The 23114-nt window shown below is 39.8% G+C and overlaps 1 protein-coding gene and 1 long non-coding RNA gene across 2 annotated transcripts in view; both read left to right on the top strand.

The window, feature by feature from the left end:
- The window catches only part of SCFD2 (sec1 family domain containing 2), a 394561-nt gene that overhangs the window by 154911 nt on the left and 216536 nt on the right, over positions 1 to 23114 (top strand). The gene's annotated exons all lie outside the window — the stretch shown is intronic.
- Positions 6 to 20656, top strand: LOC123334531. Its single transcript, XR_006552535.2, has 2 exons — positions 6 to 4176; positions 14246 to 20656. It is a non-coding gene; the product is annotated as an uncharacterized LOC123334531 (long non-coding RNA).

A 23114-nucleotide genomic window follows, 5' to 3' on the forward strand; every position in this document is an offset into this window, starting at 1 on the left:
GTGTTTAACAAAAATAGAGGACGTATTCATCCCTGGTACAGAAAACAGGTTTTAAAATAAAGGCATTTTGGAAAGAGGGTGTAACTTATCTTCATTGGAGTTGTTTAGAATTTCATGAGGCCTGATGAATGCTAGTCAGCTTTTAGGATTAGAAGTTTTTATTGCAGTAATTTTTTTTCCCAATTGTGGTAGTAAAATGGCCTTCTAGTTGCTTTTTTAGAATTCATAGTCTTAGAACCTAAGTCTTGTTAAAACAGCAAAATTCTCACAAGATGTAATATCTTTAAGAAAAAATAAAATATGGTACATCCTATTCAAAAGGTTTCTGATGACGTATTCTCTTTGAGATTGTCTTTTCAAACTTTAGAAAAAGCAAACCCGTTTCCCTAAGATATTATACAATGTTATAGGATGAAAATTGACATTTTCAAGAACAGTTTTATATTTTGACTTCCATTTTTCATTTTAAATCTGAGTTAATTGATAGTATCCAAAATAATACCCAAATATCCCAATGAAGTAGGCTGTGCTGATTTGGGGAAAATATTTAATTAAAAGTCATAAAAGCTAACCATTTTCATTTCTAATAAGAACTGTGATATAACTTATGAAAGCCCAACTTAAGGAGATAATCAGTTGTATTTTTTCATATCAAATTCAATGTTATTTATATTTTGTGTAAATCTTATTGCCAGTAGTATGGATTGAGCCTAAGTCTGTTTGAGAGTGAGAAGTTATTAAAACTTACATGTGAAACTTAAATACTTTATAAAAACAGACCAAGTTGCCATTCATTCTTGAGTGTATGTTTGTGGGGGTGTGTTTAGACCTTTCCACTGGGGAAGACTCAACTAGGTAGGTTACTAATGTATCTCCCGACCTTTCCCCTGTCCCCTGTCTTGCCTCCCTGGCTGGGGAGCTTGCTCAGAAGTAAGCTGTGTTGCTGTCCACCTGGGTGTCCTGTGCATATGTGCTTTCCTTTGTGCCCCACTGCTGGCCTTTCCTGTGTCTGGTCCTGGAAAATGAAACCTTGATGAGATGGAAACTGAATGAGGTTCCCATAGAAGTGAAGCATTTCCTTGCTCAGTACAGAATCTGCTTGCCAACATAAAATCTACATAAGGAAAATGTGTGGGAGCTGTTCCCATTTCATTAAGGTACAGCGCTGTGTGTGATTCCATGTGTGTGTGTGGTTATAAATGAATATTGACTTAGAAAGGGTTCATACGGTTTGTATAAAGCTTAGAACAGTGATTTGATTCAAAGTCGATTTGAATGCTAGGAGAGTGTAATTGGACGTTATTCTTAACACACACAATTCCAGAAACAGACAACAAGCATGGTATGTTTTAGTGAGGGTGTTTGGCTAGCTTTTCTGCAGCACTAGTGAGTTACCATATTATTTTGGGAATTAAGGTCAAGCAGTCAGAGTGTTCATTTGATATTTGCTCAAGGTGTTTATTGACCCAGAATTTCATTCTTTATTAGTTTCTCTGTTTTTGATTGCTCAGGATATTGCATTTTCTTGCTTATAAATGTGATTTCACGATTAAAAACACTTCTGTACATTTGTATTTATATATCAGGAAAATTTGTAAGCTTAGCAGTTGAAGGTGAAAAAAAGAATCTATGAAAGTTTTAGTGCAGTGTTAAACTTTTGAGACATCTTTTTTTGAATTAACTTATTTATTTTCATTGGAGGCTAATTACTTTACAATATTGTGGTGGTTCTTGCTATACATTGACATGAATCAGCCATGGGTGTACATGTGACATCTTGTTTTATAATACAAAGTATACATTCCTACCCAGATCAACTTTGGATGTGCAATTTAAATAGATGAATAAGATGTGCTGTTTAAACTTGACATAAGTTAACTTGCCAGTGGAACATGCGTGCCTTGGTCAACTTCTGTGGACACAAAAAGGACTTGCTTTCTGAAGATAGACTTTTACTTGGCCAGTATAGATATGCCTCTTATTAAGTATGTTGAAATGGCACGTGGCCTGAGGAGTCGGGTTTATGTTTACACTTAGCTGCTGAAGAGAAAGTTTAACCTACATCTCAAGATAAGGAGTAATAGGATGGTGTTGAGGCAGGGGTGACTCAGTCTTGTATCAGTACAAGGCATGCCCAGAATGTACTGGAAGAACTGAATTGTCTTCCAAATGTGCTTAGCCTATCATGGACCTATGTTAGTCTGGTCCACAGTGTTGCACTTAACGTTATTGCAACTTTTAGTCTTGACTTACTTGTTACTGGGTGGCAGAAATTATTTTATGTCTCCTGCACATTTTGTGGTTGATGAGATTTAAAAGTATTATTGAAAATAAGCATGTAATCAATATAAGAATTGTGCTTTTCATATAATGTTGTAATTTTACTAATCTTAACTGTTGATAGAATCAAGAAAGCAATACTTTCTAAAGTAAAGTTCAATACTGGACTAAAGATGAAGCGTGTTATCATCACACAACTGCTAAATGATAGAACCAGGACTTGAGCCCAGGTGTTCTGAGTCTGGAGCCCATGTCTTTAAACATGAGACCTAAAGCTGACACAAATTCATTTCCATAACCATTGAATATTGTATTCTATAACTTATGCTTGCTTACATTTATTGTTTTATGCCATGCATGCTCATTTTCTGAACAGTGAATAATATTTGGTTGATAGTGTAGATATTACTTGTGTTTTTGAATCTGTCTGTAAAGAACCTTTCTCCAGGGGATCTTCCCAACCCAGGGATCAAACCCAGGTCTCCTGCATTATAGGTGGAATCTTTACCAACTGAGCCACAAGAGAAGCCCATGAATACTGTAGTGGGTAGCCTATCCCTCCTCCAGCTTATCTTCCCAACCCAGGAATCGAACCAGGGCCTCCTGCATTGCAGGCAGATTCTTTACCAACTGAGCTATCAGGGAAGCCCAATAGCGACTTACAGATGTTTCCTTGTACTGTCCTGTTTTGGTGCATGTATCCTCTTTTTTTCTGCATTGCTATAAAGAAATTAAAATATTTTTTCTAGTCATTGAAATCTGTTGGTTGTCTAGCTTTCTAAAACAGGAGTAGCAAAGTTAAATTCTTTTTGTTTCAGTAGTATCTCTTGACAATAATTGTGCTGTGTTTAAAATTCATATTTCCTTTTGTATGTTAAAAATGTAATTTACTTTTGACAGTGTCTTTCATCTCTATTCTTCCCTTTTATGGAAAGGGCAATGAGAAATTGTGATTAGAAAAACAAAACAAAATTTAAGATGGTCAACGGCAGCTATTATTTTCTTTTTAATAGGTACTCTTGGGGAAAATGGTGGGCAAAAACTCTTTCCTATTCACACAAAATAACAAGGGTTGACTCTTGGGTGTCAGGGATGGGAGCTGTAAAAAGAAAATTGATATGGCCTAAATGTGTCATTTAGTGTTGTGCTTTCTCAGTCTTGCTAAGTTCAAAGAAAATATCGGTTTCTATATATATTAGTGTTTGCATGGCAGTCACAAGAGAAAACAAAGGAAAACCATTTGAACTTTCTTCAGAGTATGAAATCAAAACACTGATTTTAAAGATCTGTGCAAACTTGGACTGTCCTCATACAGGGAGGTATATCAGAAAAGTATAGACTTAGAGCAGACATCCTTGACTCAGAAGTCCTGGCTGTGTCATTTCCTCTCAGTGTGTGTTAGTGGGCAAATCAGTGTCTCTGAACTTTGATAATAAATACAAGCACTCTATTGACCACTCATGGTTTTGCTGAGAATAAAACAATGTTATGTGTATGAGCTAATTTTTGATCCATTTACTATTGTAATAGGTAATTTTTTCCCATTGCTGTTATTATTTTGCGAGCATCTAGCTATCATATAGGACAGTGCTTCCCAGACTTTTCACATTGCGATGTATTCAAACAATGAGAACGCTTGCATGGCCTACCATGGTGAGTGGACAGGCTATTGTGGTGGGAGGAAACCAGCAGCAGGGGCTCTGATCACTTCAGGCCCTACCCTATTGACCTGTGACCTGAAGTGAAGGAGCAGCTTGTCACACCTGTAAACTATTAAGGGCAAATCAGTGCACTAAGGTGTGTTGGTCAGAAGGCTCTGGAATCAGGAAACAAAGAAAAACAAAACTTGCGTATATAGTTTTTGACACCAGAACTCTTGGAAAAAAAATTTTTTTGGTAAGCAATTTTTATATTAATCAATTTATTTTCCTGAATTTTTATATTTCCTGTCTTTAATTTTTCTATGTCTTTAAAGGGGGTAGATCTATTTATTAAGGTTCATTGTAATGCTAGGGAATGAAAGATTCAAAATATCTAAAAACTGTTCTTCCAGAGAGAAGCGTGATAATACCATGGAAACTGTGACTTACATTTATTTCTTAGATTCTTATTTTAGTTCCTGTTGATAACTTGGGATTATCAATTTCTGTATTCTTGTATTAAGATTGTACCTGGTTATATGTGATGGAAAATTTACCAGATTAGCTTAAATAATAAATAAAAATAAACAGGGATTTTTTTTTTTTTTTTCCACAGCAGGAAGTTCAGAAGCAGGCAGCAGAACTCACACTCTTTTTGGCTTCCTCCTCCTTTTTTTCTGTTATCATGGTCATGAGGTGGATACTCCTCTTCCATGTGTTATATCCATGCTTCGGGCAAGGAGGGAGGAAGATGAAAGGAAAAGGAATATGCTAGTGAAATCTGCCTTTTTTTCTTCATATAGGAAAACCACAACTTTTTGGAAGTCCTACCAGAAGACTTGTAATCATTTGCCTATGAAGTTGGCTCATTTTCTAAAACACTGTATAAGTCAAAGGGATCTTACTGAAAGGCAGGATTCAGCCTGTAGGTTGCAGTCTTTATATATATATATTTTTTAGATTTTAGTATCCAGTATACAAGCCAGTATGCAGGTTGCAGTCTTTAGACTAAGTACTGCTTCAGGTATTGACTATTATAGAGAAAAGCTTTTGAATCTCTAATACTAGAAATCTGAAAGATCTCTAGGCAGTGAAATTATACACTACAGATCTTATGAACTCCTTTTTTGGCTTTTTTTTTTTAACTAATAGAAAAATCACATTCATTTACATTTTAATCTGCCGTGAGTTCACCAGTGAAGTAGCATAGGTTTTCCTTCCAAATCGATACTGTAAAGATACCATCTAAGTGGAAGTCGACCTCCCACAGAACTCTGACTATTGGATGGAAAATGCTAGGAAGCAATTTGGGGCTTAATATTAGGAAGACATATCAAGAAAATAAAGCCAGCCAGAAAGTCTGACTCACTCCCATGAGAAGAGCTTCCCAGCACAGAGGGCCTACACCAGGACTTGAGCATCAGTAGGAATTTTACCAAGACATTTTAGGACTTGAAAATGTTACGAAAAGTAACATTTTCAGTTTTGTGGAAGGGATGGTGCCTAAGTTGTCCTCAATTTCTGGGAAGATGGTACTTTTCCTAGCAAGATCTTTAGTCATGCTCCCTTTCCTATGTAGTTCCCCAAACCTCGATATAAAATAATGGCAGGATTCCTGTTACTCTGGAATAAAATGTATAAATTACCTTCATGATGGACCATGATTTTTTAAATCATCTTCAACTTTTTTAAGGGATCTTGTTTCCTGAGTTTTTTTTTTCTCTGTTCCTCCTTACTTGCCTATTGCCCTGTTTTAAGATTAACCATGGATGACAGATGAGGAAAGGCTGAAGGTAAGAACAGTCTAGAGAGCTCTCATCCAGCATCCACTTGTATTCTCTAATGGGAATCTAAGAGAGGACTTCGAATGAGGAAGGTGCTGAGAATTTGTTTTCAGTGGGTTGTAGGAGGCAGCTTATGATACTTTCAGGTCTCCTTGCCAATGGAAAGCATAAATATGCCCCTGTCCGTAGCAAAACAAAGCCGCATTCTACAACCAAAAGTAAAAATCTATTTGCAATGATCTGTATATGACAGCTTTTCTCTTTTGAAAAAGTTCAGGTAAACATAGACCATATAAAATTATTATTGCCATTCATGGCTGATACTTTATTATGAAAACTTTCATCTCCATCAGCATAAGGCATAGACATTTTGTTTATTATGTTAGTAGAGGTATATCTTTCAAACAAGGCATTTTTCATCATTGGTCAAGTACTTTTCCCAGCCTTGTAGAAAGTCAGTCTTCTTTGTAAAATACGAAGTACTTCCCAACAGAGGACTGTAAAAGACGAAGAGCTAATGAGAACTTCTCCGCTTTTGTGCTTCCTTTCCCCATCACGTCTGCATTCTTTCCTACTTTCACAGCTTCCCCTCAGTAATTCATCAAATTTCAAAATACATGTTTCTGCAGATTTCTACTCTTAAGGGCACTATTTCAGTTGAAAAACAGTTTTAAAGATTTCACATATTTTTCCCTTGAAAAGTTGTTCCTTGGACCTTGAGCATTGGCAATGATAAGGATGTTGCCATGGTAACTAGCAGAGTGATCCTGAAAGTTCATTGCCAGCTTAAATGTTACCCACAGTTGAATGAAAACTTGAGCTCATTACAGTAGGTGACAGTTTAGAAAACCATGACTGCAGAATCCACTACTCACTCAGCTGAAATACTTCAGGATACAGGGGAAAATTCATTTCAGAAAAGATTCTGCTTCATCTCTTGCTTCTAACTTATGGAGTCTCAGTTATTGTGGCATTCCAGCATTAGACTTTTCATCAAGGCATGTACCTTCATTTCTAGTGTTTCAGATTTCTTGTTTCAGGGCACCAAAACAAAACAAAACAGCTTTTTAAGACTGTTGTTTTCCATTATGATTTGTAACACTGTTTGGTATAATAGGGTCTATTTTTCCTCTTGATTTCTAAGATTTCTGCTGGAAACTCTGATGAAGAACATATGTCTGCCCTAAATCACTCCCATGAGAAATGTTGGAACTGTTACATTTAGTTTTACTGTCCAACATATTAAAATAGTTAACTGCAGCACGTATTACAAAATGGCTATATCAACTGAAGTTTACGATGTTTAGTTCATATTTAAACTACATCACAAGCTGTGTAGAAAAATATTTAGAGCTGCCTATTAAGGTAGCTAACTAGTTAAGTAATTTTGCAAAGATATTAAGGGATCACTACAAATTACTTTCTCAAGTACTTAATTTTTTCATGCCAGATCATAAAAACTGATCATTCTTAATTAAGACAATGGAACAGATCTTCTTGCAGTGGTATTTATATATGCACAAAGGCATGAGACAGACTGTCTAAATCATTATTTTTTATGTCTGCTCATGATGCCAATAGTAATAATTGTGTATGACAGATTAATAATTGCTGATTCTTATTAATTGCACATTAGATTATAAATTTCTTAGTCATGAAAGAGAACAAATGGAATGCATGGAATACAGCATCGTTTTCTTAAACATATAGCTGTGGATCAGATGGGAGTGATTGAGTGTTGTGGTCGAAAAGAGCCCAGAGGAGAAGGGGACTAATGTTCATTCCTCAAAATCCTCATAGGTGTGTAACCTGAAAATAAGTCACTCAGCTTCCTCGTTGTAAAGTGAGTCTTTTTAGGTGAACCTTAGGTCTCTTCTTTCGCTGCCACTCTGGGGATCTAGCTTCATTTGTTTTTTATTTTTATCAGATTCAGTGTACTCTAAACCTACTCCTCCTCAGCACCGTTGTCTTTGTCAGGCTATCACTGTCATCTCGGGTGGGAAGCAGTGGAGTCATTGACTCAACCTCCCTTCCGAGAGCTGTGGGCTCTCCCTGCGGCCGTGTCTGCTTCCTTTGAGATGGCCTTCTCTGTTCACAGTTCTCCAGCAATGCTCACTGCGCTCCAGGCACACAGTGGCCCAGGGCCACTCCACCCCTGCCCACCCACTCATTCAGCTTGCTGATAACCAGGTTAACATTCTTAAATTTAATTTTATATTTTAATATCTTTAAGGTTTTCCCTCCACTATTGTAGTCATACTTTCTCTTTGTAGAAAACTTGGAAATGTAAAGAACAATGTAGAAGGCACATATAAATTTCATTTCATTGAATATTGATGAAAAGCAGGTATTTGCCATTTGTGTTTCATCTTCTGTGAATTGCCTACTCATGGTCTTCTCGTTTTTTTCGGACTGAGTTATTAATTCTATTCTTGATGATTTTAAATCAGAGCACCTGTAGTATTAAGGTTATTAGTGCTCAGTCATATGTTTTGTTAACATGTCTTCCTGGTTGGTATTTGCCTTTCATGTTTGCTCAAACGGCAGGTCTGGAGATGGAGCTGTATTTAGGAATGAGGGTGCAGGGACTCTAGAGGCATGATCGGGACACTCTGCATCTTCCAAACTTCTCTTCCTCCTGAGTATTGGCCTCATTCTTTCCTGTCACAGCTGCCTCCATGTGACCCCCTCATCCCTCTAAGGCATTCCTGGCTTCTGTCATTTCAGAACAGCAACTCAGGAAAAAGAGTTTTTGTTTTTCAACCCTAAGACATGAAACCGACTGACTTCCAGTCTCCATTGCCAGAGGAATAGGGTTGTCTGTGGCCAGGCTGAGTCCTGAGTTCATAACTGCGTTGGGGAGTAGGCAGGAGAGAGACGGGGGCAGGATTTGGAGAACTGGCAGTGGGCTGTGATCAACAGTCCAGCATTACCACTTACTGATAGAAGAGGGGCTGGAGTGGTTCCACAAACGAAGGGACACTGATGTACAAATGCTAGGCATGGCCATTGTGAAAACATTCACAAATAAACCAGTTTTCTTTCTTTATATCTAAAAAACATATCTTATCTTCTCCCTCTTGAGTTTGGTACTTTGCCTGTAAATGGATGAAGATGTCACTGGCATGAGAATAATTGCTCCAGGAGTAGGTGTTTATATGCCTAAAAATCATTGTCTGGAATTTTCACTAATGTTTTAGAAAACAGCATCAAAACAACTGGGGAAATTCTTAGACCTCAAACTGCTTTCACCATATAATTGCTGTCAACACTCAAGTAGCCATAATTGTGCCTGTCATGTATAGCTGTGTAATTATATGTAATTCTTTGAATATAAGTATTAGCAGGGCAGTGATTATCATTTGGATGAATTTTAAAACTCCATTCATGTTTATACATTTCTTAAAATATTTATAATTGGATTTTTTCCCTGATTACAGAAATATACTTGTTCATTGTAGAGTATTTGGACTATCTTTTACTCTTTAACAAACACAGAATAAAATTTAAAGTTACCTATGAACCCACTACTGAGAGAAAACTACTGTTAGTATTTTGATGTGTACTTGGTGACCTATTGGTAAGTAGAAATTCAGATCCCATATAAGCTTCCCAAGTAAAAGTGGCAGGTGAGATTTTTGTTTTAAATTTGTTTTGTAGTTTATCTGTCAAGGTCAGAGTGCCTAAAATAAAGGGGATCAGGAATAATGTCATATATGGCTTTTGAAACTAACATTGGCAAGGTAATTGTTGAGAATGTTGGTACTGAATTAATGTCCCGAGTTCTAGGAGACATTATCCCTCAAAAGTCAAATTACCCTTAATCAGAACATAAAGGAGAATAGGGGCTTCTCTGTCCACGGGATTTCCCAGGCAAGCAAACTGCTGTGGGTTGCCATTTCCTTCTCCAGGGATCATCCCAACCCAGGGATTGAACCCAGGTCTCCTGCATTGTAGGTGGATTCTTTACCATCTGAGCCACCAGGAAATGCACACAAAGGAGAATTCTCTCAGCCAAAAAGGAGGACCGTTAGGACCTTGGGTAGGAAAGAAAACACTTAGATACAAATAGTGCAGCCTAGAATTTCAGCAAAAGAAAATTAAAAAGAGACACAACAGGCTCTAGACACTGATATTATTTTATTATGTGAGGAGAAAAGATTAATATTTTAAAAAACAGAAGGAGAACATATGTGTACGACCATGGTGATATTCATTTGTATTTTGAAATTTAGTTGTAAATGTAACCAAGAATGTAATTCCCATGGAAACCTGACTTTTTCTGCCTTCATATGTTGCCTGTTTATTCTGTTCTTAGCACCTGGAGTGAATTGGTCCCAAATGGAATGGTAATTTTCACTGAAGTGTTTATAAAATGAAGCCCCCTTCTGCTTTTTTCCCTTTCATTTTAAACACAAGACATATGCCTGCACCTCTTCGTCAGACTCTTGAGTTGTTGCCAGCCTGACAGAGGGCCATCTGGAACAGGAAACTGATAGGGTGCAGTGTTCATTAACAATTAACATTTTCCAACGTGTAAAATGCATTAGGGTTTTAATTTTAAATGCTGTGGTTTTGTCCAAACTATACTCTGAAATAATTGTATTCTTAGTTTGCTTATTTTTGTTGTGGTGGTTAAGAAAAACAGTTAAATCCGGTGTTTTTTTTTTTTTTTTTTTTTTTGCATACAGTGATGTAGAATTGAGTTTCTTTTGTGTACAAATCACCACCTTGCAAAGAATTCAATCTTTGGCCAAAAAAGTTTCCTTCATAGTTAAAATGTGGTTGGATACTTCCTCACTGGAAATGCACACCCTTTCTGTCAAAGTGTAGAAACAATGCACTATATAAACAAGCACTTTTGAGTTACAGTTTCCAGTATTCAGAGCGTCTCTTTGATGTACAAGAAGTGAAGCACATGTCTTCATCTGTTTAAAAAAAAGCAGAATGCTTTAAATTTTGTTCCCAGATTTCTCTATGATTTTTCCTTTGTTATTTTTTTAAACTTGAACCTCTTGCTTACCATCCCTCTTCTCGCTTTCTCCCTCCTAATCTCACACTTCTACGAGAGAAATCAGAAAACTGGTCACCTGGGGAGTTTGCACACTGTACTCTTGATTATTTCAAGTTGTTCTCCTGGAGAATGCAGAAGCCCAGACAACATGACATCATCTGAGATGAGTACAGCCTTTTATTATAGAAATCGGTATTTAATGGCTTTTGAATGTAGAGCGACTGTAGCATTTCAGAGCAATAGCCCTTCCAGATATTCGACTGGAAGTGCTGACACCATTCTGTGTCAGGGCCACTATGCACAGAGTTTAAAATAGAGCAAAACCACCAATGTGTATTTGTTGGAACTTCTTGGTAGGGTATGTGCAAATAACAATCAAAATATCAGATCTCTAATTACATCCTTATTGTTTTTATCTTTGCAGTTCTCTCTTGAGCCAAGTTATGCCTTATCATTTATTTAAAATGCAGATTCAACATGTGAAAAATCCAGGAAAAAGCTCTGGGAACATAGATATGTTGGCTTTTTGATTGGCCCTTTTAAGGACATGGCTCTTGTTTTACAATTTGGCAGTGAAAAAAATATCAGTGTTTTGCTTAAAATAATAGAAGAGCAAAAATGAACATGATCAGGCTCAAAAAAAATCTGGGTCATTACTCTCCAGGGTAGGGAGGAGCTAGAAACAGTTACTAAATAGTGTGCTCCACCCACGATGTCCTCCCTGTCTGGACCAAAGGGACACACCCTCTGCACTGGATTCTTGAGAGCAGTAGAATGACATTTTTCCACAATCACCTTCTCACTCTGGAGGTTTTGTATTCTTTCATACCCTTTGTTCTAGCCACAGGCGTTTCAGTTCCTTAAATCCACTACACACCCTCCACTAACTCCCCACCTCAATCCAGTTAACCTCTTTGGGGCACAGCTCAGAAAGACCACATGTCCTGGGCTCAGCCTTGTGCCCCTGCCTGCTAGCTCAGAGCCTCCTCCCTCACCATGTTTCTAGTGAACAGTTTATTATATATTTGTGTGATAAATTGATTAGTGTCTGCCTTCCCTCTGCCCCAGACCATAAACTCCATCAGTTTGGTTCACCATTGTATCTCAAACACCAGCTATGCTCAGGAGCAACATGGAAGGCTTTTCGTAAGTACAGTATTTATTGAATGAAGGAGGGAATGAGAAAGCGGACCTGGCTCAGCTCCAGTGTTTCATCTGACACTGCAGCGCTGCAAATAGGTTGCAGCTTTACCAGAGGAGAGAAGAGAATAGAACATTAAAGGAAGCCATTGCCCCACCAATGAGAGTTTGAAATCCCATTGGTTGCAATATAGTGAAGAAAATGTTTCATGCAGTGAAAACAAAGACTATCAGCCAGTGATGGAACTGTTACTTTGTGCTAAATACTAACTCTGGCAGTCTCTTTCTGCTGCCAGATTTTGAATTCTGGAGGTTTTTGGTTAAATTCACTGTTTTTCCATTACTCCTTTTTTTTTTTTCATCTTTATTTCTTTGTCTGTCTTCTCTTTTGTCCCCTCATCTTGTTTCCTGGCCGGGTAGTGAGGCTGCTATTCAGCCACACCTGGAAGGCAAAACATTTTTTGACTTAACTTTTAAACCTCAGGCCTACTGACAGTTCTTCTCCCACCTGAATGTATCAATGTAGCAGAACATCCGTGGACAGAATCACCGGGGCAGGAGAGCTTTCCTCCTGAATGTCTGTCAGCAGTATCCAGCTATAGCCTCCTGACTAACGTCTCTGAGCAGATCTCTCCTCAGCCAGCTTCTGTAGCCCTTTCTGGCTGCTCTCCCAAACTCTCCCCCTCCCACCCTGAACAGAACCATTTCTCCAGAAATGTTTTCTAAAATAACTCTTTTTTTTTTTTTTTTTTTGCACTACATCTGCTGCTCCCACCCTCTTCACCCTGCACCTCCACACCTAATTATCAGACCTGAACCATGGGAGTTCAGTCATGAAACTAGCATTCCTAACTTACAGTATTCTATTAGGTACTCATTGATAAGCAAACGACTTGGCTTTCATAATATCATACAAAGTGGAGGAGGGAGTTTACCCCCGGCCCCATGTATCTCTTGTCTGCTCATGTAACCTGAGGCCCCATCATCAGGCATGTGTGCCCATTGATAGGAACTTGAGCCTGCATACTGGCTCTGAAGTTTTGCTTCTCAAGGCAGGAGCTGACTAGCCTGAGCACCTTTTGCTTTTCATACATAGAGAAGAATCTGTGATCATTTCTTATTGCTGTGGCAAATAGGAAAGTTGCAAGATGCTAGTGAAGGAGAATGAGAATGAGAAAAGCTTTAGATCCAGATACATGTAATAGTATGTTTAAGAACCTCAAGTGCTCTCTTCTTAGGATTTAAACAGTTTTATTTTCAACTCTACAATAAAGTATTTTCCAATTGTGCTATATTTCAGTAACATTTCTCATGCCTAAAATACATCCCCTGCCTCTCCATTCTTACCTGTAAAACTCCCACTTATTCAAAATGCAACTACAATAGCATTGCCTTTCTTATTCCTTCTCTAATCATTCCAGCCCAAAGTGACCCTGCACCTCAGTATTGATTTGTGACATCTCTAGGGCATTTATATTTGTCTCACCTCACATGGTTGATACTTGTACACGTGTGTGCTTCCTACCTGGTGATCTTGGACAAGTTACTTATTCTCTCTTCACTAGTCTGTCTTTAAAATGAATGTACATGAGTTTGAACAAACTCCGAGAGATGGTGAAAGACAGGGAAGCCTGGCGTGCTGCAGTCCATTGGGTTGCAAAGAGTCAGACACGACTCAGCGACTGAACAACAAATAATAATCACACCTCTTGTTGGACTGCTATATACACTTAACAGTATACAGCTACTATGGTTGTTTGGTTTCTGTTACCTTAAGTTCCTTGAGGGCAGCAGCCATTTATTATTCACCCTTGTATTCTCAGTCCCCATTTTTAAATTGTGGTGCTGAGTGAAGGAAGAGATAAAGACTGGGGTGTGTATTTTCATGCTGCCCTTCACTTTTCTCTATTCCTAGACTTGTTTCAGGTGGAATAGAGGCTAGACTGACAGCTCAGCCTTTGGGGTCTAGAACTGGTTCTGAGATGTTACATGGTGAGAGAAATATTTGATAATGAGTATAGAGGAGCCTGGTGGGCTACAGTCCATTGAGTCACAAAGAGTTGGACATGACTAAGCACACACACATTGTTTTTTGCAAAATACTGCTTTATAAACCTGCTGTATTACAGAAAACTTTTACTCCTATTCCCGATAAGCCAAACACTGTAAACAGTATATCATCTTCTTGAGAGTAGATCTAGATATTCTTCTCCTCCAAAGTTACTTTACTCATCTAGGCATTGACTCTCACATTTTTCTTTCACACATACATATTTGGAACCAATAAGATTTCTTTTAACTTTATAAGAAAAGGAAATTTAACCCATGTGTAGTTGAAAGAACTTACTTTCTTCTTATACTTCCTTTCTCTGACGAAAATCTTACAGGTTGGGTATAATCTCCTGACCCTCAGCTTTCACTGGTCCAACTCTGTGGAGTTACCAGACGCCAATGAATTTGCCTATATGAGAAGAAGGGCGGTAAGAGAGCTGGTCTTTCTCTTTCTCAAATATTGGTTTCATGTTCCTAGCATGTCTGTCAGCACTAATAAGAATTAATATTTATGGCACACCAAAAATGTCTAGACGTGGCACCAGAACCGTCTCATGGGATGGTCTAGCTCACTGAGCTCATCGTCTGAATGATACAGTGAGATGTCAGAGCTCTCGCAGGACAAAGCCCCGCCCCAGCAGCACTCTGTTCCAATAGGCTTATCACCAGAGCACACAGAGCCTTTGTTCTCTGGCTGCGCGGGGTGGGAATTCTTAGACCCTTGTTACCACAGACGTGCCTGTGAAGATCCATTTGAATTCTTCCCTAGAGTGGTTCCCAAGCACTGTTCTACAAACTGGCTGTGTCAGAATCCCTAGAGAGAGTTGTTCACCAAACAGAGTTATAGACCCTACTCGAGCCCTACTCTGTCAGAGAGTTGAGGGGTCAGGTCTGGGGATCCAGGTAGAAAAGGAGCAGTGTGTTCTATCTGGAGCTTCCTGGACCAGGCACAAGACAGGGCTTTCCCTTGAGACACACCCCCGCTGGAGGTATGTGGACTGCACCCTCTCTTTTGGGGCAGTTAAGGCGCCAGGTTATTGAACAGGGTAGATGTTGCCTACTCGGAGTAGGTCAGCAGGCAGTCTGAGGTATCAACGAGCATCTTATAGGTACTGACCTGGCGACTGGCTGGCCATGTCTGTCAGTGCCTGTCACACAGCTCTTAAGTGAAGGTGCTAGAAGTCAAACCTAGTCCTGTCTGGGGCCAGTGTCGGAGGTCTCTGTCTCTGCACTGTGTTGCCTGCTAATTCCCAACTAAGCGGCTCCAGCCACTCCTTCCCACCTGTTTACTGTGTTGGTTTCTCTTTGTTTATTGTGACATAGCTGTTCCATTTGGTGACCGAAGCTCTTGCCAGGGCAGTGTTTATGCTGGGACTCTTCCTTCCCTTTCATGGTGAGTGAGCTGGAGTTTGTTAGCCGGCCAGTGTTCAGAAGTCAGGGTCCAGGAGTTATTTCCCTTTAGAATTTTTTTAACTTGGTATCAAAGTGATTGAGTCTTGGGAAGTTATTCCTCAGGTGATCCCATTAGGCCAGAACCTGGTTTAAATGGATAACAGGAGGCAATGATGACAGCTGAAACGTTTAAAGCAACAACACATTTTGGGAAAGAAGACCAGAAAAATGAGAGCGATCCTGGTAACTGCTTATATTAGTATTCTTGATTAATGTCTGCTTTTTAAAACATCAGATTGCTAATGCATCTCTGATCACTGCAGCAGTCATAACCAATTAGTTGTGTTTATGTAATATTTAAGACTGCATGGGTAGGGCTGGCCGAAATGTCACTTTCTTCCATGGAGGGAGTCAAGATTGCATGCCTCGCTGCTTCTCCAGGCCTGGTCTCTGCAAAACACACTTCCCAGCATGAGCAGCTCACAGCCCCACACTGAGGCAGCTCTCCGGGCGACTCAGAGTCGATTCAGCTGTGGACTCGAAAGGGCCCCCAAGAAACTGCCCATGACAGCCTTCTCCGAAGCCAGGCTGCCTCTTTGCTTCCACACCTCAGAAGCAAAGCGGATAGCAGGCTCATACCCAGCAAGCCTCAGCTGTTCTGTAGGCCTGTTGTGTTTGGCCTCTGTAGTGTTTGTGAAAACCTTCACTTGGAAGCCAGATTGGAATAGAGCAGCTTTAAATAAAGAACTGGGTTTTTGTAGCTGTTGTTATTTGGTTTCTCTGAAAAATGTAAAGAACGGCAGGAATTGATTGAGGCTAAGTCGTGGCTTCTCTCCGGACATCCCAGGTGGCTCAGTGGATAAAGAATCCACCTGTCAATGCAGGAGATGCAAGAGATGCAGTTTCCATCCCTGTGTCGGGAAGATCCTCTGGAAGAGGAAATGGCTCCACTCCAGTATTTTTGCCTGGAAAATACCACGGGTAGAGATGCCTGGCGGGCTGTGCAGTCCATGGGGCTGCAGAGTCAGACACGACCGAGCACGCACGCCCATGCAGCTGTTCTCCAGCTGGCTGGAGCATCCGTCCCTCACCTCCTTCTCCTATAGTATCTGTGGCCCGCCTGCTGCAGGCAGTGTGTGGCTGTACTTTCCTATCACCGCCATGTTACCCCTCCACCTGCCTGTTAGCAGATGGACGAGCTGGACAAGCGGCCATTCTGACCAATTGGAAAGGGTTCACTTATCATTGCATCACTATTTTGTAAACAGGAACTTGAGATCTACGCATTCCTGAGTGTTTTTAGAGAAATGTATCGAGCACAAGCAATGGCATGTAGTGGCCACTTGGCAAACATCTGCTGACTGACTGAATCTTTGACTAGAGGCCCAGGGGTTTGGGGACCCAGAGTCCTGTGTTTGGCTGGAAAAAGAGACATCAGGGGCAGTTTGGGAATATTACTGGTACTCTGTAGACCTATGCAGAGCAGGGAAGCCAGCTAGCGATTTTTCACTTTCCATGACATACAGGACTTGATCTTGTGTTGGGACTCTTTGACCACTTTATACTGAAGCCTATTTGGAGACATTAAACTTTAGTGACTTGGTAAAATTTCAGTAAATTTTCTTCTCAACTAAGCAAAAAGCCCTTTTGGGTTTGGTTGGGTGTGACTGTCTCTCTCACCTGACACTGCCTGTTTCTCCCAGTGGGGCTGTTAAACAGGACTGCCTCCCATGTCTCTGCTGCCTCTGTGCCCCAGAGCCCTTTGATATCAACCATGAACACTCATTTTGTTCCTCGCACCTGGGCTCTGCCCTACCAGACCCAAACCAAGTTCTCAATGGTCCTATCACAGTGGTTTGGGACTAAGGTTTCACAGATTGCCTGGGTTGAAATCCTGATTCATCCTGTGGCCCTGCAAGTTATCTATCATTTCTATATCTTAATTTTCTCATCTGCAAAAGGGGTATGGTATCATTGTCAGAACTGTGCTGGGCACATTGGGAGTGCTCAGTGAGGGACAGCCGCATTTGTGTCTGTCTGAAATTTTGAGAACGTAGCCACTAAGAACTTTTTTGTGATTTAGTTTCATCTTACCCGCATTGAATCCTTGGAGCATTGCGGAGTGCTTTTGTCACCAGATTATAAGAGTTTTGTATACTTTTTTTTCCCCCTTAATGTGCGGTCAAGTTTGATTTGATAAAACAAGATACACATAAAAGGGGTCTATTACTTCCTGGGTTATAAAAGGCAGACGAGGCCTATGTAAGGGAAGGTCATTATCTTCCCATAGTAATTACTATGCTATAAAGCTCAACACACTCTCACACCTTTTACTGAGGGAAAACAAGACTGGTTTCTGTGTAAAGCTCCTTGTGGTAAAGGCCAGCTTTGGAATGTGGTGTGATGTCACTGCTGATTGGCCCTGGAGGTCTGGGTTTCATTTGTGTTATTAGAATACCTCAATTTATCTGTGTTCCACAGGGGATCACAGCGCTTTTCAGGGCTTTGGAAAGTTCTGAAATGAAAGCACACTTCTGGGCTAAGACATGACTGTCCCAAACACTGGCAGTTCTCACAAGGCTAACAGTGTCTGTTGACCTTAAGGAATGATTTTTTTTTCCTTAGCTATCAAGCCACAGGATTTTTAAACTGGTTTTATGACCAACTCTCCCTCTAGTCCACCCCCTTACTTACTTTGGACAGAAACTCGATTTCAGGGACAGAGTTGTAAAGTAAATGTTTGTGTTGGGGCCTTTTCTTTCCAATTCCTCACAGATTCCTTTCAGGTCTGCAAGAGAAGGCAAATTCTGTCGGTTATATTTGATTCCCAAAGTGGCTTTTGAACCCCAAGTCGTATGTGTCCTACTGAAACAAAAGACTTCCATTAAAAAACAAACAAACAAACAAAAAAAAAACAGTAGATGCCTTGCAGATTATAAGAGGAATGTCCTGTGGTGGATAAAAGAGATGGGAGGGAGGTGTGGAAGGAAGTCTTTGAGAATCAGAATTGAAGGTGTCCCTGCCAATTAGGTCCATGACCTTGACTTGTTCTTAGCTGTTGGTGTCTTCCTCTGTGAAGCTGAGAATCACAAGTACACCCTCACACAGTGCGGGAGGACCAGTGCTGGGCCTGCCCATAGTTTTTTAAGCACTCAGTACACTCAGTAAGTAATATGTTACCACGATTACCATTACTATTACCATGCCTTGCTCTAGACTGAACTCCACTTATTCAATTATTAGATCTCGTGTCACCAAAACATTTCGTAAATACTTTTTTTTTTTTTTTCCTGGTAGAAATATTTGAATGAGCCCTCTCTTTGTTTATGGATCACCAAACCTCTTGATCTAATCACCATCTGCTTATATGTGGAGAAACACAGTCACCGACATGACTGATACTATATATTTTTAACTCCTGGTAGACCATCAGTCACCACATGTTTACTGACTGCCTACTCTGTGCCAGGTAGAAGTGAGTTCTGGGGATATAAGAGAAAGCTTCTGCCCTGAAAGAGCTTGTATTGTTGTGGTAACATTACTCGTATTTATGCCACATTCATTCTACATAGTACCTGGCATACAGGAAGTACTCAATAAATGTTGGTGGCGGGGAGAGGGAAGGGGTGGTGAATCGAGTACAACTTACTGAAATATAAATCCGGTTTAACAATCTTCATCCATCTGGTTGGGTAGAAAAATAGGTCTTGCTGATTACTATCGTCTGTCTGGCTGTTTGACGAAACTCTTCACTGTGATACGTATAGGTCTTTACGTGTGCTGCTTGTATATGTAAAGAAATGTGTAAAAGGAGAACTAGCAGAAATACAAACCAAGGCTGGCATACTTGTTCTTGAACCTGACCAGATTTTGCAAGTTTGTCAAGAGCTCTTCCTTTAATGAACACAGAGCCCCCAGTCTGCCTGCGCACCAGCAGCCTCCCCTTGTACACCTGCAAATCAAGAAGAAAGAGAGCAGGTGAAGGAGGTGGGAAGGACGCAGCAGGCCAAGTCCTGTTAGTGCTTGGCCTTGTATAGAATGCTTCACCTTTTTAGAATCACCTTTTATCTCTGAAGTAGATGCTGTTCACCACTGCACTCCACCTCCAGTTGGTCTTGTAGCAAGGTGATGTAAAAGTCAAAGTTGAGAATCTTATGCAAATGCTTCCATTTAAATTAATTTATGAAGCTTGATGTTTTAGGGTTGGTTAAGGTGCCTTAGAGATTTTAATGCATCCTAATTCCTCTCTTCCCCTCTCCCTCCCTCTTTGTGTTTCCTTTTTCTTTCATCCATTCACTTTGGACATCACTTTTGTCATTTTTTGAGTGATGTTTATTGCGGGGCAGTATAGCAAAGTGATTCATAATGTAGACTTCCAGGTCCTTGCATGGGGACTTCCCTAATGGTCCTGTAGTTAAAAATTCACCTTCCACTGCAAGGGACACAAGTTCAGTCCCTGGAGAGGAAAGTGAGATCCCACATGCTGAAGAGCAACTAAGCCCATACGATACAGCTAGAGAAATCTGGTGCGCCACAATGAAAACCTAGCACAGCCAATACAAAAATCCTTCTGTAAATGCTTCCCCATACCTTCTATTGACTTCAGAATTTTGGGTCTAGCAGAATATCCACCAGTCTACCAAGCCTTCTCCACTTCTACCGATCAGTTCTGAATGATTTTCACTGTGCTTATTTTTTGGTTTGTTTTGTGATTATATTTATAACCAAATCATATAAACAATCAACAAAAGAAAACATTCAAGTATTTTAGAAGACAGTAAATTCAGGCTTAAAGTACTCCATTGACCTCAGTACAGTGTTCAAGGTTTATACAAAATGACACATAACCCATTCTACTATGTTGGAGCAGAGTTATTTAAATACAGTTTATCTTAGGCTAACCTCCTATCTCTCGCTGTAGCCTGTTCTCCTGGAGAATGGGGAACTCATTCTTTAGACTTCTTTCACTTTCCAGAATGTATTCATCATGATGTAATGTAGCAGTTACTTCTTAATATACTCAAGAATAGAGCAGTGATGTCTTATCTTAATCTTTATATGGCATAGATTTTTGAACATGAAAGTGAAAGTGTTAGTCGCTCAGTCGTGTTCGACTCTTTACAACCACATGGACTGTAGCCCACCAGGCTCCTCTGTCTGTGGAATTCTCCAGGCAAGAATACTGGAGTGGATTGCCATTTCCTTCTCTAGGGCATCTTCCCAACCCAGGGATCAAACCTGGGTCTCCCACATTGCAGGCAGATTCTTAACTGTCTGAGCCACCAGGGAAGCCATGATAGGCTTTGAAATACAAGTGATCTTGATATATAATCACTCATAAAATTTCATAAAGCTCAAATTAATATATTCAAATATGGAAATTTTTAAACAGTAAAATTAGCAGTGTTTCCCAATGTTCTTTTTCTGTTCCAAGAACCTCTAGGATATCATCTTACATTTAGTCGTCGTATCTCTTTAACTTTCTCCTGCCTATGATGGTTTCTGAGACTTTCAGTATTTTTGATGATATAGATATTCTTAAGGAGTACTGCTCAGCTATTTTGTAGGATGTTCCTCAGCTGAGATTTTTCTGAGGTTTTTCTTATCATTAGAATCAAGTTATGGGTTTTCTTTTTATTTCTTGCCTCAGTCCTAGAATCAGCTATTTCTACAAGGAGCCCCGGTTCCTTTCACTGGAGAATGGTATTAGAAATCAAGATCTGGTGGTAAGTATGCTCACTTCTAGACCTTCACAACTAACAAACAACAAATTACAGTATGTAAACCCGTGTAAATATACACATTTGTAAATATTTCCATTACAAAGCCATCTGTATTCAGGTTAAAGTAAACATGAGTTTATATTATTAGAGTCTCCAACTCTAATCCATTACCATGTGGCTCATTGTAGCCTCATCCCATTGTTTTCGGTATACTTCCATACCAATAATATTTCATAGAAACCTGGCTTCCTCTATCCTCCATCCACTTATTTAATGGGTTAGATTCAGTTTATGCACCCCTCCCCTCCATCAGAATACTACTCATGTGAAATTGTAGATGTCTTAGGGTCGCGTATTCCTCTTCAGTAGTGATGTTAATTTTGGTCACCCGATCAAGGCATTGTTGGGGTTCTTCCTGTAATGTATTTAATGTGTTCTCTTTTGCAACTAATAACCAATTTATGATCATTTATTTTGATATAATACAAGTATCTTGCTCCACATAAAGCTATCACCCACTGATTTTCGCTCTTACAGATCTTACAATTATGGTTACAAAAAAATGATTTTAACTCCACCATATCTCTGCTCATTAGTTGACATTCTGCTAGAAGAAAAAGCTCTCTTCTCTGCTAGATGTCAATGTATATTTTTATCTATTTAATATCAGTATGGATTCTTATTTAACATATTACAATTTACTAATTTTGGGGCCAGTCAGTCAGTTCAGTCGCTCAGTTGTGTCCAGCTCTTTGCAACCCCGTAGACTGCAGCAAGCCAGGCTTCCCTGTCCATCACCAACTCCTGGAGCTTGCTCAAACTCATGTCCATTGAGTCAGTGATGCCATCCAACCATCTCATCCTCTGTCATCCCCTTCCCCTCCTGCCTTCAATCTTTCCTAGCATCAGGGTCTTTTCTAATGAGTCAGTTCTTCCCATCAGGTGGCCAAAGTATTGGAGTTTCAGCTTCATCATCAGTTCTTCCAATGAATATTCAGGACTGATTTCCTTTAGGGTTGACTTGTTTGATCTCCTTGCAGTGCAAGGGACTCTAAAGAGTCTTCTCCAACACCACAGTTCAAAAGCATCCATTCTTCGGCGCTCAGCTTTCTTTATAGCCCAACTCTCACATCCATACATGACTACTGGAAAAACCATAGCTTTGACTAGATGGACCTTTGTTGGCAAAGTAATATCTCTGCTTTTTAATATGCTGTCTAGGCTGGTCATAGCTTTTCTTCCAAGGAGCAAGCATCTTTTAATTTCATGGCTGCAGTCACCATCTGCAGTGATTTTGGAGCCCCAAAAATAAAGTCTGTCACTGTTTCCTCATCTATTTGGCATGAAGTGATGGAACCAGATGCCATGATCTTAGTTTTCTTAATGTTGAGCTTTAAGCCAACTTTTTCAGTCTCCTCTTTCACTTTCAACAAGAGGCTATTTAGTTCTTCTTCCCTTTCTGCCATAAGGGCGGTGTCATCTGCATATCTGAGGTTATTGGTATTTCTCCTGGTAACCTTGATTCCAGCTTGTGCTTCATCCAGCCCAGCGTTTCTCATGATGTACGAATTGAACTCTGTGTGTAAGTTAAATAAGCAAGGTGACAATATACAGCCTGATGTACTCCTTTCCCAATTTGGAACCAGTCTGTTGTTCCATGTCCAATTCTAATTGTTGCTTCCTGACCTGCATACAGATTTCTCAAGAGGAAGGTCAGGTGGTCTGGTATTCCCTTTCAGAATCTCCTATTCAGAATTTTCTTATCTCTCTCAGAATTTTCGGGAGTTTGTTGTGGTCCACACAGTCAAAGGCTTTGACATAATCAAGAAAGTAGAAGTAGGTGTATTTATGGAAGTCTCTTGCTCTTTTGATGATCCAGCGGATGTTGGCAATTTGACCTCTGGTTCCTCTGCCTTTTCTAAAACCACCTTGAACATCTGGAAGTTCACGGTTCACATATTGCTGAAGCCTGGCTTGGAGAATTTTGAGCATTACTTTACTAGCGTGTGAGATGAGTGCAGTTGTACTGTAGTTTGAGCATTCTTTGGCATTGCCTTTCTCTGGGATTGGAATGAAAACTGACCTTTTC

The sequence above is a fragment of the Bubalus bubalis genome, chromosome 7, assembly GCF_019923935.1.
Source record: "Bubalus bubalis isolate 160015118507 breed Murrah chromosome 7, NDDB_SH_1, whole genome shotgun sequence".
NCBI lineage: Eukaryota > Metazoa > Chordata > Mammalia > Artiodactyla > Bovidae > Bubalus > Bubalus bubalis.